Source organism: Salvelinus sp. IW2-2015, unplaced genomic scaffold (genome assembly GCF_002910315.2).
Source record: "Salvelinus sp. IW2-2015 unplaced genomic scaffold, ASM291031v2 Un_scaffold948, whole genome shotgun sequence".
In the NCBI taxonomy this organism is placed as follows: Eukaryota; Metazoa; Chordata; class Actinopteri; order Salmoniformes; family Salmonidae; genus Salvelinus; species Salvelinus sp. IW2-2015.
The window spans coordinates 36,885-54,157 of NW_019942660.1; the positions used below are offsets into that span (position 1 = coordinate 36,885).

General features: G+C 40.7%; 1 pseudogene; it reads left to right on the forward strand.

Moving 5' to 3' along the window:
- The first annotated feature begins 1,072 nt into the window (after positions 1–1,072).
- The window catches only part of LOC112069249 (solute carrier family 26 member 6-like), a 29,467-nt pseudogene continuing 13,266 nt past the window's right edge, over positions 1,073–17,273 (forward strand).

The window sequence follows — 17,273 nt, forward strand, 5'->3', positions numbered from 1 at the left end:
TGTCTATGAAACAGGAATGTCGTGAGGGGCTTGTGTGGTGTTGTGTGTGTGTGTGTTGTGTGTGTGGTGTGTGTGTGTGGTGTGTGGTGTGTGTTGTGTGTGTGTGGTGTGTGTGTTGTGTGTGTGTGTGTGTGTTGTGTGTGTGTGTGTGTGTGTGTGTGTGTGTGTGCTGTATGTGTGTGTGTGTGTGTGTGTGTACATTTAAATGAAGTTTGGTAGTTTGGTGAACACACTTACGTGTCTTGTATGAGTTTATGACTATTCCGTTACTTTGGTGTTTGTGTGTTTCTATGACTGTGCATGTGCGTAGCCTACATATAAATGAGTGCTCATGAATGTCTGAGTATTAATGTGTGATGTGCATGAGTTTGTTATGTATATCAAACTGAGGGAAATAGTACATAAAAACATAGATTTTGGTATTTTATTACATCGGTTGAAGTTATTACCTTATTCATCAAAACAGGTGTTACTCACCGGTTAAGGTAATAACWACTGGTTGATGTAATAACTTATTACATTTAGCGAAAAAAAAGTTGTTATATCAAACTTTCAACATTTTATTACGTTGACCGACAAGTTATTACATTAACCGGTTTTATTATTAACAAAATTGAAAAGTTATTACATTTAGAAAAGTTATTACATTAACCGTTATTCATTTGATCACCCTGACATAAAACTTGTAGTGTATTTGAGGTTGAAAAAGTCTTCTGAAGTCTGTAATTTTCACACTTCATTTTCCCTTCCCTTACAATCCACATAATAATTCACATTTCCTGTTGCTGCAGGATTATTTTCCTGTTTCAAAGGAAGATCCCATACGGTAACTAACTGCAATGTTGTTGATCCATCCTCTGTTTTCACTAATCACAGTGGTAAATCCCAACAACAAATTATGGTGTATTTGGGTTTATTTGGCTTATCTATAACCAGTACATTTTCTTGGGAACAGTAATATTTAGACAACATGATGCCAAGTGTGTTGTTTTTACATAGACAGCCACTCCTTTCCCTTTTTGCAATATATCACACCTGAAGATATTTTAACCACAAATCTCAATGTCCTTATCCGAGACCGAATCAGTCAGCCAAGTCTCTGTTAGAACCAGAATATCAGGGATTGTGTCCTGCACCCAGATATGAGGAAGGTCCAACTGAGATACAAACAAAGACACAGCCAGGAGTACACTCAGACTAGCATGAAACATAGAGTAGCTTCTTGTTTTTGTTCCTCTTATCAGGGTGTTTGACAGTTTGTTGATAATTGTGAGACCTCTGTTGTTTTGGAACAAGCGGTTTCTCTTCTGCACATTGTTTCAGACTAGAAGGACAGACAAAGAGACATAGACAGAAAGAAAAGAGAGAGACACACAAAGCAATAAACACACAGACATTCAGTGTTGGAAGACAGCCATGGGAGTTGAGGAGCAGAGGGTTGGGGAGTTTTACGTGGAGAGGGATGTTATGAACGAGCTTTGCTTGGACAAGTTGGCCAGAAGACGGACTCACTCCACCAGACCTCTCCTGAAGGAGCGGGTGAAAGATTCCCTCAGGTAAGATATTAACATCCCACTGGGCACAAACTGATTGAATCAACGTTGTTTCAATGTAATTCGTTAACGTATGTGATGTGGAACTTAGTCAAATACACATTGGATTTGCAAAAATCATCAATGTAGACTGTTATTTAGAGGGTGACATTTCAACAACGGGATTAGTATGTCATGGTAACCAATTTTCAACATAGACAAATAAATGTGCAAATAAAGTTGCATAAATGTGTCTTCACTTAAAAACTCAATACATTCACTATTGCAATCAAAGTAATTTCAAAGGGTAGATTTAACAAAGCAAATGAAAAGTAAATATACTTTATCAATATATCATCAATTATGCTTTTTAGGCCCATGTCTTCAACAGCTATCATTTTAATTCAAACCAGGATAAAAAAAWAAWAATAGGCTTAGGGTTTCAAGCTTTGGTTGATTTCACATTTATTCTACAAGTTAATAATTAATATGTTGAATTCACGTCTCCATCTCAACCAAAAATCGAAGTTAAAGAATCGGTCTAAATCCAATCAAAATTTAAATAAAGTTTGATCTGATTTGGGGCTCGATTCAATCTGTATGGTAGAAGTTCAGCATAATAGTGGGATTTCAATTTAAAGCCAATGTTCACAATGCGTTCGCATTGATGGTAAATGCTGCATATCTTGGCTCAATCAGAAATKTACTTTACATTTCAATCGTGCTATAGCACTGAACTTCCGCGATATGGATTAAAACAAAATCAAATCAAATTTTCTGGGTCGCATACACATATTTATCAGATGTTATTGCGGGTGTAGCAAAATGCTTGTGTTCCTAGCACCAACAGAGAAGTAATATCTGACAATACACAACAATGCACACAAATCTTATTCCATCCCTTTACATTTGTGTGTATAAGGTAGTTCTTGTGGAATTGTTAGATTACTTGTTAGATATTACTGCACTGTCGGACCTAGAAGCACAAGATTTCATTTGATTTGATAAATCTACAAGTAAAATAATAGAATTAAGAAATATTTAAATATTAGGACGAGCAATGTTGGAGTCCGGAGTGTATACTGTATATAAATATTATATATATATATATACTTTCTATATATATACAGTGCATTCGGAATGTTTTGAGACCCCTTGACTTTTTTGAGACCCCTTGACTTTTTCCACATTTTGTTGCGTTACAGCCTTATTTTCCTTATCAATCTACACACAATAACTAATAATGACAAAGCAAAAAGTTTTTTAAAACATTTTTGCAAATATATTAAAAATAAAAAGCGGAAATATCACATTTACATAAGTATTCTGACCCTTTACTCAGTACGTTGGAGAAGCACCGTTGGCAGCGATTACAACCTTGAGTCTTCTTGGGTGTGACGTTACAAGCTTGGCGCACCTGCATTTGGGGAGTTTCTCACATTATTCTCTGCAGATCCTCTCAAGCTCTGTCAGGTTGGATGAGGATCGTCTCTGCACAGCTATTTTCTGATCTCTCCAGAGTTGTTTGATCGGGTTCAAATCTGGGCTCTGGCTGGGTCACTCAAGGATATTCAGAGACTTGTCCAGAAGCCACTCCTGCATTGTCTTGTCTGTGTGCTTAGGGTTGTTGACCTGTTGAAAGGTGAACTTTCACCCCAGTCTGAGGTCCTGAGCGCTCTGGAGCAAGTTTTCATCAAGGATCTCTCTGTACTTTGCTCCTTTCATCTTTCCCTCAATCCTGAGTAGTCTCCCAGTCCCCGCCACTGAAAAACATCCCCACAGCATGATGCTGCCACCTCCGTGCTTCACCGTAGGGATGGTTGCACGTTTCCTCCAGACGTGACACTTGGCATTCAGACCAAAGAGTTCAATCTTGGTTTCATTGGACCCGAGAATCTTGTTTCACATGGTCAGAGTACTTTAGGTGCTTTTTGGCAAACAACAAGCGGGCTGTCAAATAAATGAAATGAAATGAAATGAAATTTTATTGGTTAAATACACATGGTTAGCAGATGTTAATGCGAGTGTAGCGAAATGCTTGTGCTTCTAGTTCCACAGTGCAGTAATAACTAACAAGTAATCTAACATTTTCCCAACAACTACCTAACACACAAATCTAAAGGGATGGAATAAGAACATGTACATATAAATATATGGATGAGCGATGGCCGAGCGGCATAGGCAAGGTGCTATAGATGGTATAAGGTACATTACTCCTCTTATATGTATATACTGTAAGATATGTTAACATTATTAAAGTAAAATTGTTTAAAGTGACAAGTGATCCATTTATTAAAGTGGCCAGTGATTCGAGTCTGTATGTAGGCAGCAGCCTCTCTGTGTTAGTGATGGCTATTTAACAGTCTGATGGCCTTGAGATAGAAGCTGTTTTTCAGTCTCTCGGTCCCAGCTTTGATGCACCTGTACTGACCTCACCTTCTGGATGGTAGCGGGGTGAACAGGCAGTGGCTTGGGTGGTTGTTGTCTTTGATGATCCTGTGACATCGGGTGCTGTGGTTGAGGGCGGTGCAGTTGCCATCGGGTACTTGGTCAACTCCCTGACCAAGGCCCATCTCCCCCGATTGCTCAGTTTGGCCAGGAGGCCAGCTCTATGAACTCTTGGTGGTTCCAAACATATTCCATTTAAGAATGATGGAGGCCACTGTGTTCTTGGGGACCTTCAAAACTGCAGAAGTTCTTTGGTACCCTTCCCCAGATCTTTGCCTCRACACAATCCTATCTCGGAGTTCTTCGAACAATTGCTTTAACCTCATGGCTTGGTATTTGCTCTGACATGCATTGTCATCTGTGGGACCTTATATAGACAGATGTGTGCCTTTCCAAATCATGTCCAATCAATTGAATTTACCACTCCAATAACGTTGTACAAACATCTCAAGGATGATCAATGGAAACAGGATGTACCTGAGATGAATCTCATAGCAAAGTGTCTAAATACCTATGTCAATACATTTGCAAAATTTCAAAAAACCTGTTTTCACTTTGTTATTATTGGGTATTGTGTGTAGATTGACGAGGAAAAATAAATAATTTAATACATTTCAAAATAAGGCTGTGACGTATCAAAATGTGAAATAAGTCAAGGGGTCTGAATACTTTTCCGAATGCACTTTATATACTGAACAAAAATGTAAATGCTACATGCAACAATTTCAAGATTTTACTGAGTTACAGTTCACATAAATGGATTAGGCCCTAATCTATGTGCATAAGCCCTCCCACTTGAGAGCCAGGCCCACCCACTGGGGAGCCAGACCCAGCCAATAMGAATTTGTTTTCCCCAACAAAAGGGATTTATTACATACAGAAAAACTCCTCAGTTTCATCAGCTGTCCGGGTGGCTTGTCTGAGACGATTCTTCTACCTGAAGCCGGATGTGGAGGTCCTGGGCTGGCATGGTTACATGTGGTCTGCAGTTTTTAGTCTTTTTGGACGTTTTGCCAAATTCTCTAAAACGACGTTGGAGGTGGCTTATTGTAGAGAAATGAACATAAAATTCTCTCGCAACAGCTCTGTTGGATATTCCTGCAGTGAATATGCCATTTACACGCTCCCTCAAAACTTGAGACATCTGTGCAATTGTGTTGTGTGACAAAACTGCACATTTTAGAGTATCTTTGTATACATCATGATCATTACACAGGTGCACCTTGTGCTGGGGACAATAAAAGGCCACTCTAAAATGTCCAGTTTAGTCCCACAACACACAGTTTCGATGGAGCGTGCAATTGGCAGGTAGACTGCAGGATTTTCCACCAAAGCTGTTGCCAGAGAATTGCATGTTCATTTCTCTACTGTAAGCCACCTCCAAAGTCGTTTCAGAGAATTTGGCTGTACATGCAACAGTCCTCACAACTTCAGACCACGTGTAACCATGCCAGCCCAGCACCTCCTAATCCGGCTTCTTCACCTGAAGGATCGTCTGAGACCAACCACCCAGACAGCTGATGAAACTGTGGGTTTGCATAACCAAAGAATTTCTGTACAAACTGTCAGAAACTGTCTCAGGGAAGGTTATCTGCATGCTCATCGTCCTCACCAGGGTCTTGACTTGACTGCAGTTTGGCGTCGTAACTGACTTTAGTGGGCAAAAGCTCTACTTCAATGGCCACTGACACACTGGAGGAGTGTGCTCTTCATGGATGAATCCCKGTTTGAACTGGCAGTATGGCGTTGTGTGGGGGAGAAAAARAWAAAAAAGTTTACACAGTATAAAAATCTGTATGCAAGCAATCAAACACACAGTTCAGACACAGAACTTATGGTGAGTCAAAATTCATTAAAATTAAGAGTGGGTTTGCACGTTTGAGAGTTTTAGTTGGCGTTCTGACTGGTTTCAAACACCCGCTCTCAACACTGCAGACTTCCTCGTTGGTATTGGGTATGTCAATTCAGGCATAACAGCGACTTCTTCTGTGGTTCTTCAGAAACCATAACGTTTATTGTACTAAAAAGACAAAGAAAGACGATTCACACACCTGTGCCAAAGTTAAAGSAGTAATATGTAACTTKTTGGGCGACTTGACCAAATCACATAGAAACGTGAGTTATAGATCTGTCATTMATGTTRAACACAAGTCTAAGAYACGGTCAATCTATTCTATGTGCACTATTTCTATGCTTCCCGTTYTTAAGTTTAGTTTTGRCGTCTTTTACWTTSGGTTTTGTACAGCAGCTTCAAACAGCTGAAAATACAATATTTTTGGTTATTGAAAAGGAATTKCACAGCAGTTTAGATGGYTCAATGATTCTCTACACTATATATGGTTCAWTGTGCCACATAAACTGAACTTTMAACTATTAGAATTTTAGTAACCAGGAAATGGCGTTGCGATTTCTGCATATTGCACCTATAATGTTTGAAAGAGTGAATATGATCGGTTTAATGTGTCTCGGTTAACGTAATGTGTCTTCAGATTTCATAACATTAACATTAAGRAATCATGAAGAGTCTCCTCATACATAAAATAAACGATAAGTATGTTAGCGATGATGATATTATTGTGCAACGTAGACATTATATTTTCTCCCAAAATTGTTAAACAATTCGTATGTTGATGTACTGCCCATCATGTTTCAACCTCTGTGTTGAGAAGTCTTGTTTTTACTGTTAGTTGCCCAAAAGTACACTAACCATGAGCCTTTTAGCATTTCTGCTGCCACAGAAACAGACCCTGAGTCTGTTCTAACTTGTCCACCTGCGAATCCGGGGACATGTTTGTGGCTRTATCGCATTAGTGGAAACCAAGTCTGTTCTCAGGCMAGGTCTGCCGGTTTTGACTAGCAGAAGTTACTTTTTGKTTGGAGAACTTACGCTGCAAGTTAGAATAATTAACGTGGTTGGTTAAGAGAATAATGTGTCAGGTTAGGAGAATTATGTTAAGGTTAGTAAAAGTTAACACCGGTTACTTGAACAAATCTAGCTACAACCAGGGCCTGCCCCGAGAACAGTCTTGGTTTCCACTAATGTGATGCCGCATTATTGTGCTTCCGTTGTGGGTGTGGTAGCAAAGCAAACTTTATTTAGAATTATAAAAGTAAGATATAAATCTAAAGTTGTGCTTTTCCTTCAGCAAGCACACCTAATAAGACTATGTAAGAAATCTAGAGTGGTTTTCATTAGACCCTCAAACAAGCACACTAATAAACACAGTTACATTAGTTTTTAGATAGCAGTAACTTTAGGCTATTTACTGTATTAAAAAAGTAATGTCTCGTCAACCAGCGGCTCTTCCTCTGTCAAATGTCTGGATTCACAATGCCTCAGAATGGGACTTGACCAGGAGTCTATGTGGCGGAGCAGCAAAAACAGTTGCTGGTTTTAATGGCTGATCTCTAGTTCATCACCACTGTAGCGCAACCCTTAGAACACGGACATCAACTAGGCGGATGGTCGGGGGGCCGAACATAATTACAAGTCAATTTGACGGAAAGAAATCCCAAACAGATATAAATTTGACTAAAACATAATAATTTCAAAACTTTTCTTTCATTTTTATACGATCATGTCACTCTACTATGTGTGGGAATCTTGGGAACAGATTTCAAAATGTAAAATCACTTGGAGCTGATTTCTTGGTGTTTTTACAGTCTTTTTGTGTCCAATGACAAAAAGGCAAATTTTGGGGGCCAAATAAAACCATTTTGTGGCCAAATTTCGGCCAGTAGGACGCCAGTTGGGGATCCCTGCTTGAACCTCCCCCTACTTGTGAACTTCAAACCGCGATTAGCGCAAGTGATTTGAATAAAATCTGAGCGTAAACATCTTATTAAATTTTAAAAATTAGAATCAATTTTTGCTTCCCCAAAATAATATTGTCAAAGTGATAGAACATTTATTTTAATTGCAGAATTTCGCCATTTTCTAAATCCTATGTAGGCTTACTCCCTCGATTTTACCTACAACCTTGGCACAGGGTTACCGGCTCTATGTGCACTAAAGAGATGAAACCTGGTCCTGAATGGCCACAGTGTGTGCTGTCTTATGTCCAGCCTAGCTGTAAGAATCCTGGTTGTTTAATTAGAGTGTAAGAGATGGAATGGAACCAAACCCTGCACTCAGCTGGCACTCAAGGAGCTGAGTTGCCTGCATGCCTATCCACCAACTTCAACACACAGCAGACACATATCCGTTGTCCACAAATGGATAACAAAAATGTATTATTCTTTTCTCCACTTCTCCACCTCTCCACCACTCCAACTCTTCCCCCTGGTCTCAGGTGTTCAGTGCCCAAGCTGAAGCGTTCTGTGCTGAGCTTTGTACCTATCCTGTCATGGCTGCCTCGTTACTCATTGAGACAAGACGCACTGGGAGACCTCATATCTGGCATAAGCGTTGGCATCATGCACCTGCCTATGGGTCTGTACCACCTCTACTGTTTGAACACACAAACAGGGCCCAATCCTAACTTGAAATCAACAACACATGGTGGGAAAAGTATTAAATTGTCGAACCTGACCAAAATGTATAGARAATKACTCAAGTAAAAGTGAAAGTTAACCARTAAAGTACTACTTGAGTAAAAGTCTAAAGTATTTATTTTAAAATGTACTTACTGTAAGTTCAAAAAGTACCAATTGTTATACTTGAGTAGAAGTAAAGTTAAATGCTTATATTAAGCCAACCAGACAGCAGCATAAAAAAATCTCCAACAATYTGACATTATTTACAAATGAAGCATTTGTGTTTAGTGAGTTCGCCARACTTGAGGCAGTAGGGATGACCAAGGATGTTCTCTTGATAAGTGAATAAATTGGACCGTTTTCATGTCCTGCTAAGCATTCAAAATKTAACCAGTTCTTTTGGGGGTGAAGGAAAATGTTTAAAAAGTACATTATTTTCTTTAGGAATGTAGTTGAGTAAATGTAAAAGTTGTGACAAATAGAAATATTAAAGTACAGTTAGGCCTACCCAAATAAATTACTTAAGTAGTACTTTACACCACTGAGTACTTAGTTACTTTAAGTCACTGCATGTAACCACATGTGAATCTTTTATTGATACCAATGCTTGAGGTCTGTGAAAGCCTGATTTACACAAGTTGATCTCAAGTTAGTGTTGCATCTCTTTGGGCTGAGAATACTATATGATAACTATCTATCTTGTGAAGACTATGAAGACTGACATTTCTGTAATGTTTCCCCAGGTTTGGCCTATGCTCTCCTGGCCTCKGTGCCCCCAGTGTATGGCCTCTACACTTCCTTCTACCCTGTACTCATGTACTGCATCTTTGGCACCTCCAAACACATCTCCGTAGGCAAGACAGAGTGTGGAAGGGGGGAAGGAGAGAGAGAGAATTTGAATGTTTTAATATMATTTGGTCAAAGGAATATGCTAATTAATTCACTAATATKATCTTGTGTGTGTAATGTGTGTGTGTGTTCCCTCAGGCACATTTGCTGTGACCAGCATCATGATAGGCACCACGACAGAGAGGCTGGCCCCAAACAGTAACTTCATGACTCTAAATGGAACCAATGGGACTGAAGTTCTAGATGTAGCAGCCCGCGATGCCCTCAGAGTACAGATAGCAGCCAGCACCACTTTACTGAGTGGGATCTTTCTGTTTCTGCTGGGCATGATTCGGTTTGGTTTTGTGGTGACGTTCCTGTCCGATCCCCTGGTACGTGGTTACATGACAGGAGCAGGTATACAGGTGGTACTTTCCCAACTCGCAAGCCTCTTTGGGATCCGCACTGGACGCTTCTCCGGACCGCTGTCTCARGTCTATGTGAGTGCACACAACACAYCCACACACAGAAACAGATGATTCACACGTGCAAAAGTTGTAAATGTTTTCCAACTACTGCATGTATGCAGAAACACTCTCTCTCTCCCTCTCTATTCTCTCCTCTCTCTCTCTATTCCCTCCTCTCTCTCTCTCCCTTCTCTCTCTCTCTAGCTCCTAATAGATATCTGTAGACATCTGCCAGAGACTAACGTTGCGGCCGTGGTGGTAACTCTAGTGGCCTTGGCGGTCCTCATAACGGTCAAAGAACTCAACATTTACTATGAGAAGAAAATGCCTGTGCCTGTTCCCATAGAACTCATAACGGTAAGTCCTCTACACCAGGGTTAACCAACCTCGGTTATTTGAATCAGCTGTGTAGTGCTAGGGCAAAAACAAACWTGTGGACCAAGTTTGGGAAACCCTGCTCTACACCTAACACCTCTCTGTGTGTTTCCGTTTATTTGTCATACAATCATCCTCTAGTCTTTTGCTCCTCATTCCTGTCTCTCTCTTTTGGTCTCTTGAACGACACGTCCACTAGAGGGCAACCTGTCCCCATGGCTGATAGGAGAGTAAGGCCAGAATGTGGTTGATCTTATTTTCAGTTTAATGTTCCATATTTTCACATCATTTTGTAATTTCATCAAGAGGGGTGTATGTGTCTCTCTGTGTGCATGTGTGTGTGTGCCTAGTCAGTCACATTGATCCATTAAAATATGGTGAAGTGATTAGTTATGTTAAATAATCGGCCTGTATTTGTGCATGGAATCCAAACACAGCAAAGCCACAAAGGTCTGAAATAATGATTTACTCAAAAATGCACATGTACACAACAGGACAGGCGATGTTGTGTTTTTGTGAGCATGGTAACTTATGTGTGTCTATGTGTGTGTTACAGATCATAGGAGCAACACTTATCTCTTACTACTGCAAACTGCGCACCCAATACAAAGTGGCCGTCATCGGACAGATCCCCAAAGGGTGAGTGTTTATGAGTGTGGGTTTGTGCGTTAGTGTTTGTTTGTGGATGGGTGGGGTGTTCTAAGATCAGTTGAATCCACAGGAGAAGAGGAGAGGGAGAGGGAAGATAGGGGAAGGTGATATGGTGGAGTTCATTGGGTCATCCTATTCGCCGTGTTCTGGAACGTCACAGTGATCGCGAGTTAGTTGCAACTGTGTTTCTATTTCCGGCAACATTGGTGCGACACTGGCACATGCAAAAGTGGTACTTTTAGTTGAGAGCTTGATAGTTTTACACTGACAGAACCGCACAGAATCATAAAATTGGTCAACATGACAAGCATTACATGTTCAGTACGAGGCTGTCTCAATAATTGGATGAAGAGGCAGTTTTCACAACAGCAATGTTTTGAACACCAACCTCTACGTCGATCTGAATGTACCTGTGGAGCCCCATACGACCTGCATCCACCTCCTAAAGAYGCGGAGACTGCGGTTTTGGCTCAAAGCGTTTGAACCTAAAGAAATCACCAAAACATCCCTTTGTGGGCTCCTACCACTTCTTTGACAAGAAGCCTACAGTGGAGCATCCTTACCCCCAAAAATGGCTTGGCTACGATGCTCCACTCATGAAGAAGCATCGGGTGTTGGTCAGGCAATCATCTGTGACAGGTAATGACTGCCTGACCAACACCCGAGCCAAACGCTTGAGCAGTTTTCCTGCTCTCATTTTGTGTCTCCCTYYTACATTTGTATCTAAGCACAGTCTCACAATATACGCATTTTTTTCCTCTACAACTCAATAATAAAAACTCACATTTTATATGTAATTAAAACTCTTTTTCTTTTTGAGAGCGAATGCTATTTCAATGAAAGCTATGGGTCCTATGCAATTCCAGCTCCCATATTGCAATTCCTATGGCTTCCACTAGATGTCAACAGTCTTTGTTCAAGGTTTCAGGCTTGTTTCTTCCTAAATGAGGAAGAATGTTGAGTTTTAGTACTGGGAGTCAGAGTTGGAAATCAGTCTGTGAGCTCGCGACGAAGAGGACGTGCACTTGCTAATTTTACTTTTCTATTGAACATACTTCTTTCTGTATGAAATATTATAGTTTAATTACATTWTAGGGTACCTGAGGATTTAGTAGAAATGTAGTTTGACTTGTTTTAACAAAGTTTAGCAGTAGCTTTTTTGATTCCTTTCTCTGCACGTTGAACGAGTGGATTACTCAAATCGCCGGTGTCAACTAAACAGATTCTTTGGGATATAAAGAAGATTTTAATCTAACAAAACGACTATGCATGTTGTAGCTGGGACCCTTGGGATTGCAAATCAGAGGAAGATGTTCAAAAGTAAGTGAATATTTAATTGCTATTTGTGATTTTACAAAGCCTGTGCTGGTTGAAAAATATTTTGATGTGGGGCACCGTCCTCAAACAATCGCATGGCATGCTTTCGCTGTAAAGTCTATTGTAAATCAGACAATGCAGTTAGATTAACAAGAATTTCAGCTTTTAATTAATTAAAACCTCTCTGGGATAGGAGTCCCGCTAGCGGGACACCTGTCGACAACTTCTGGTGAAATCGGAGGGCACGCAATTCAAATAAATAATAAAAAATATTATGGATATTAAACATTTTGGTACATACAAGTATCTTACATCGGTTAAAAGCTTAAATCCTTGTTAATCTAACTGCATTATGAAGTTAACAGATTTCGGGCACTTGTATGTACCTAGATGTTTAATATCCATAATTTTTACGAATTTTTATTTGAATTGTGCRCCCTCCAATTTCACCGGAAGATGTCGACAAGTGTCCGGCTGGCCCTAAGAAGTTTTAATTATTATGATTATTAAATATTATTAGGAGCGTCCATGCAGTATGGTGTATTATTGTACGGTTTTGTTATTAATTGTCCATTGACTTGWTTAACAAGCCATACTGGTTTCTTAACAGATGACACAACAGGCTCAAGTGTCACCAAATTGAAAATGGGAATTGGCCAACACAGATAGAACGAATGTATATGCCTTCCGAGAAGGATGCCCAAACCCAATGGGAAGACCCGTCTCTAAGTGATCACAACTACAGCTCAGATGATCATGTAAAGCCCACCACCTGTGAGGCAGGGACACAGTGCCCAGCAGCACCTCTCTCCAAAACCCTGCTGAGGAACGAAGCACTCTGTCGACTGCATACAGGCGTGTCTCTTGCTGCCTTTTCTACCCTGGAGGAACATCTTCTATCCCTCTACAAAGGCAGCTTTCAGTTGGACTTGACAGACCAACTCCTGATGACACTGATGACGCTGAAGCTCAACTTGCTGCAGCAGTACCTAGCAGGGAGGTTTGGTGTTTCCCAGAGTGTTGTCAGTCGAGTGATTAGTTATTGGATTGACATGATGGAAAAGAATCTGAGGGAGTACATTCCATGGCTGCAAAGGTAGACCATCCGTGCTACAATGCAACAATATTTTAAGGACCACCACCCAGGAACAACCTGCATTATTGACTGCTCAGAAACTGCTTTACAGAAGTGCAAGAATCTGGATTCAAGGGGAGAGTCATTCAGATTTACTACGCCCAGAACACTATCAAGTACCTGGTGGCCATTGATGTTCATCTCCTCAGCATATGGAGGTATATGTAGCGACAAATATATAACATCGGATTCTGGGTTCCTGGAGTACCTCTGTCCAGGTGATGACGTCATGGCTGACCGGAGCTTCACAATCCGTGATCTGCTACACGACAGGAAGGTCAAATGAACAACTCCAACCTTTACAAAAAGAGGCACACAGCTGTCAGAGGAGGACACCACATGTACAAGATGGATAGCTTGAGATAGAAGAGCCATTTGTGTGTGTTCCTAAATGTTTTGTTTTTGTTAATTTGTTAAGATGTGTTAATGATGCGTGTTTTTTCATTATTAGCTGGCTACCACTCTGAGGTAATTCGCTAGCGTTGACAGAAGTTGTGAAAGGGAAACACAAACACAATCGCGTTCGAATGGAACTGGGTCGAGTGGGCYGGGCTACATAAGGCGAATAGATAAAAATGTCAAAGTCAGATAAGGAAACACAGATACAGTGAGCAGAGAAGTGTGTTGACAGTGAAACAATTATCAACAGCCTTAAATGTCAACCTGTTTCATCAAGATTTGCTAAGGCAGTTTTGGACATGTGTTTTAGCTGATTCTGCATGGTCTTCAGATTTCAGGACTGCCAAAGACAAAAGCTACAGTACAAAGTGGCTACTGCTACTGCTCAATATCAGCTGTTGTAGGCAGCTTTTCTGAATGGAGGAGACAGTATTCATAAGCTTGATCATTGTCACTGTGTAAATTGATCATTTCATTCTTTCAAGTATCAAATCATTTTCTCCATAACAATGCTTTACCTCAGGTAGCCTATTGGTCTTTATCACTTTGTTTATCATTTAGGTTACTTTGAGCATCATAACAGCCTGTGCATTGATACACAATTAAACCCCAATGTAATTATTTGTTTGTGTACATGTTCAACACTTGTTACCAGCAGAAAGAGTCAAGGGATGTTTGGGCAAGGAGGGGTCTGGATGAGGCAGTAATCAATGAGATACATTTTTTACAGTGTCTTTGAACCACATAATTATCTTCTATCCCTTCCTCCCCTGTCTACTTGATCTTCCCTCTCCTTCTTCTCCCTTTCTCTCCACTCCTGTCTTCTCCCATCTCCCTTTCCTCTCTATCCTTAGATTTCAGCTCCAGGTCACTGACAATTAGTCTGTGGGGTTCGATAGTTGGTGATGCATCGCAGTTGGCATAGTGGGATATGCCGTTAACATCTCCTTGGGCAAAATCTTCGGACAAAACACGGCTACACTGTGGCAGCAACCAGGTGGGACACACACACACACACACACACACAACACAACACAACACACACACACACACACACACACACACACCACACACACACACACACCCCACTCACACACACAACACACACACACACACACACACAACACACACACACACACACACACACACACACACACACTGGCATGCCAGCAGAACCAACAGAGGCATGTGCTTTGGGGTTGCTTTGCTCTGAAGGAGTGAGACAGGAAGGGAACACACAGTGTCTGCACCAGCTTAGAGCTCTGGTCCTGAATGTTTAATTGCCGACACGCTCTGCTCAGTCAAGTGTAAAGGAGAAGTACACCAAATACTGAATATACCACTGAATAAGCACTATGACTTATTTACTGGGGGTGGCCACAAGTAAATAAACCCCAATGTAATTGAGCCTCTGCATTCCTCTAATCTCCCCCCTCTCTTTCACTCTCTTGGTCTTCTTTCTCTCTTTCCAGGAGATGGTGGCTATTGGTCTCAGTAACATAGTGGGAGGATTCTTTCAATGCCACGTTGTTGCTGCTTCTCCGCCCCGTACCCTCCTCCAGGATAGCACTGGGGGCAAGACACAGGTAACACACACAGACATACACTCATGCATGCACATACACGCATCTACAGTTGCTAATATTTACGCAAACGTACACACTAACTGATGTGTGTGTTTGTACATTTTGTCAGGTTGTGGGGCTGGTTTCTTCAGTACTTGTGCTAATCTTCATTCTGCAACTGGGGACACTGTTTGAGGAGCTACCCAAGGTATCTATCTCTCCATCACCTCCACGCCAGCCAAACAAAGATAACACCACTGATCTGATGAGTGTTTGTGTGTCCCCTAGGCTGTCCTGGCCTGTATAGTGCTTGTGAACCTGAGAGGCCTTTTTATGCAGTTTAAAGACATTCCTGAACTCTGGAAGAGCAGTAAGGTCGACCTGGTGAGAACTTTTATTATTATTGTTACCTTTATTTAACTAGACAAGTCAGTTAAGATCAAATTCTTATTTACATTGACGGCTTACCCTGGCGACGCTGGGCCAATTGTGTGTCCGGCTGGACTTCCAACCCCAGCCAGATGTGATTTAGCCTGGATTCGAAATAGGGTCTATAGTGACGCCTTGTATACTGAAATGTAGTGCCTTAGACCGCCGCACCACTCGTGAGTCCGAGTGGTGAGCAACACATCTATACACTAAAACATGCATCCTAACTTGAGATTAACGTATATGGACTCCCAAACCCAGCCGGATGTGATTTAGCCTGGATTTGAACCAGGGTCTATAGTGACACCTTGTATACTGAAATGTAGTGCCTTAGACCGCCGCACCACTTGTGAGTCCGAGTGGTGAGCAACACATCTATACACTAAAACATGCATCCTAACTTGAGATTAACGTATATGACTCAAATGGGGTTTGGGAAACCCTGATTCCTGGGTATTCCCCATATTGATTACCTGTGTCTCTGCTGTCCCCTAGCTGGTGTGGTTGGTAACTCTGGTGTGTACTATCTTGCTGAACCTGGACCTCGGCCTGGCTGCATCCATCGGCTTCGCTATGCTCACTGTCATCTTCAGAACACAACTGTGAGTCTGAGTGTATTTTATTTGTATTTATTATGGATCCCCATTAGCTGCCTCGGCAGCAGCTACTCTTCCAGGGGCCCAGCAAAATTAAGGCAGTTTATACAATTTTAAAAGTGTGTATGTGTGTGTGTGCATGAGCTCACGTGTTTGTTTGCTTTGTTTTGTTATAAGAGAGAGTAATAGAGAGATAATATAAAAGAGAGATTTACCTTCTAAAACAGTGGTATTCAAAGTTTTTCAGCGGGGACCCCATTTTTTTGCGCAATAATTTCTCGCGACCCCACCCCAAATATGATGATACAACCTTAAAATCGGTACATTTACATTTTTACATCAAAAAATAACCTTCATTACATTTTAATCTCTTACCGAAAAGAAAAGAAACCAGTAAATATCTTTCTCAAAAATGTTATATATTGTCCCATACATAAATGTTATATATTGTCCCATACAAAAATTGTATATATTGTCCCATACATAAATGTTATATATTGTCCATACATAATGTTATATATTGTCCCATACAAAAATTGTATATATTGTCCATACAATAAATGGTATATATTGTCCATACAAAAAATTTATATATTTACCTACATAAATTATTATTGTATATTTGTCCCATACAATAATGTTATATATTGTCCCATACATAAATGTTATATTATGTCCCATACAAAAATCTGTACTAGTATTTTATATTTTTGGGGGACCCTACTGGTCGCGACTCTTTCTTCCTCTTTCTTCATAAGTAGATAACATCCGTCTCTCTCTCGCGCGCTCTCTCTCTCCCAGGCCGCGGTACTCTATCCTGGGCTGATTCTGGGACTGGAGCTCTACCTGGATACACGACACATATGAGGAGGTGAGTCGGAACAGTTTACAGGTTTTTTGTATCGCTTAGGTGCAATTTTCACAGCATGCGGTACATTTCACAACTTTTAGTACAAAACTCAAAACAGATCATCAAAAAGGTAGTTGTTTCAAAAACTCTAAGTACATTTTCAACTGACAACTACAACACAAAATCATACAGTCCCTTTTTCCCC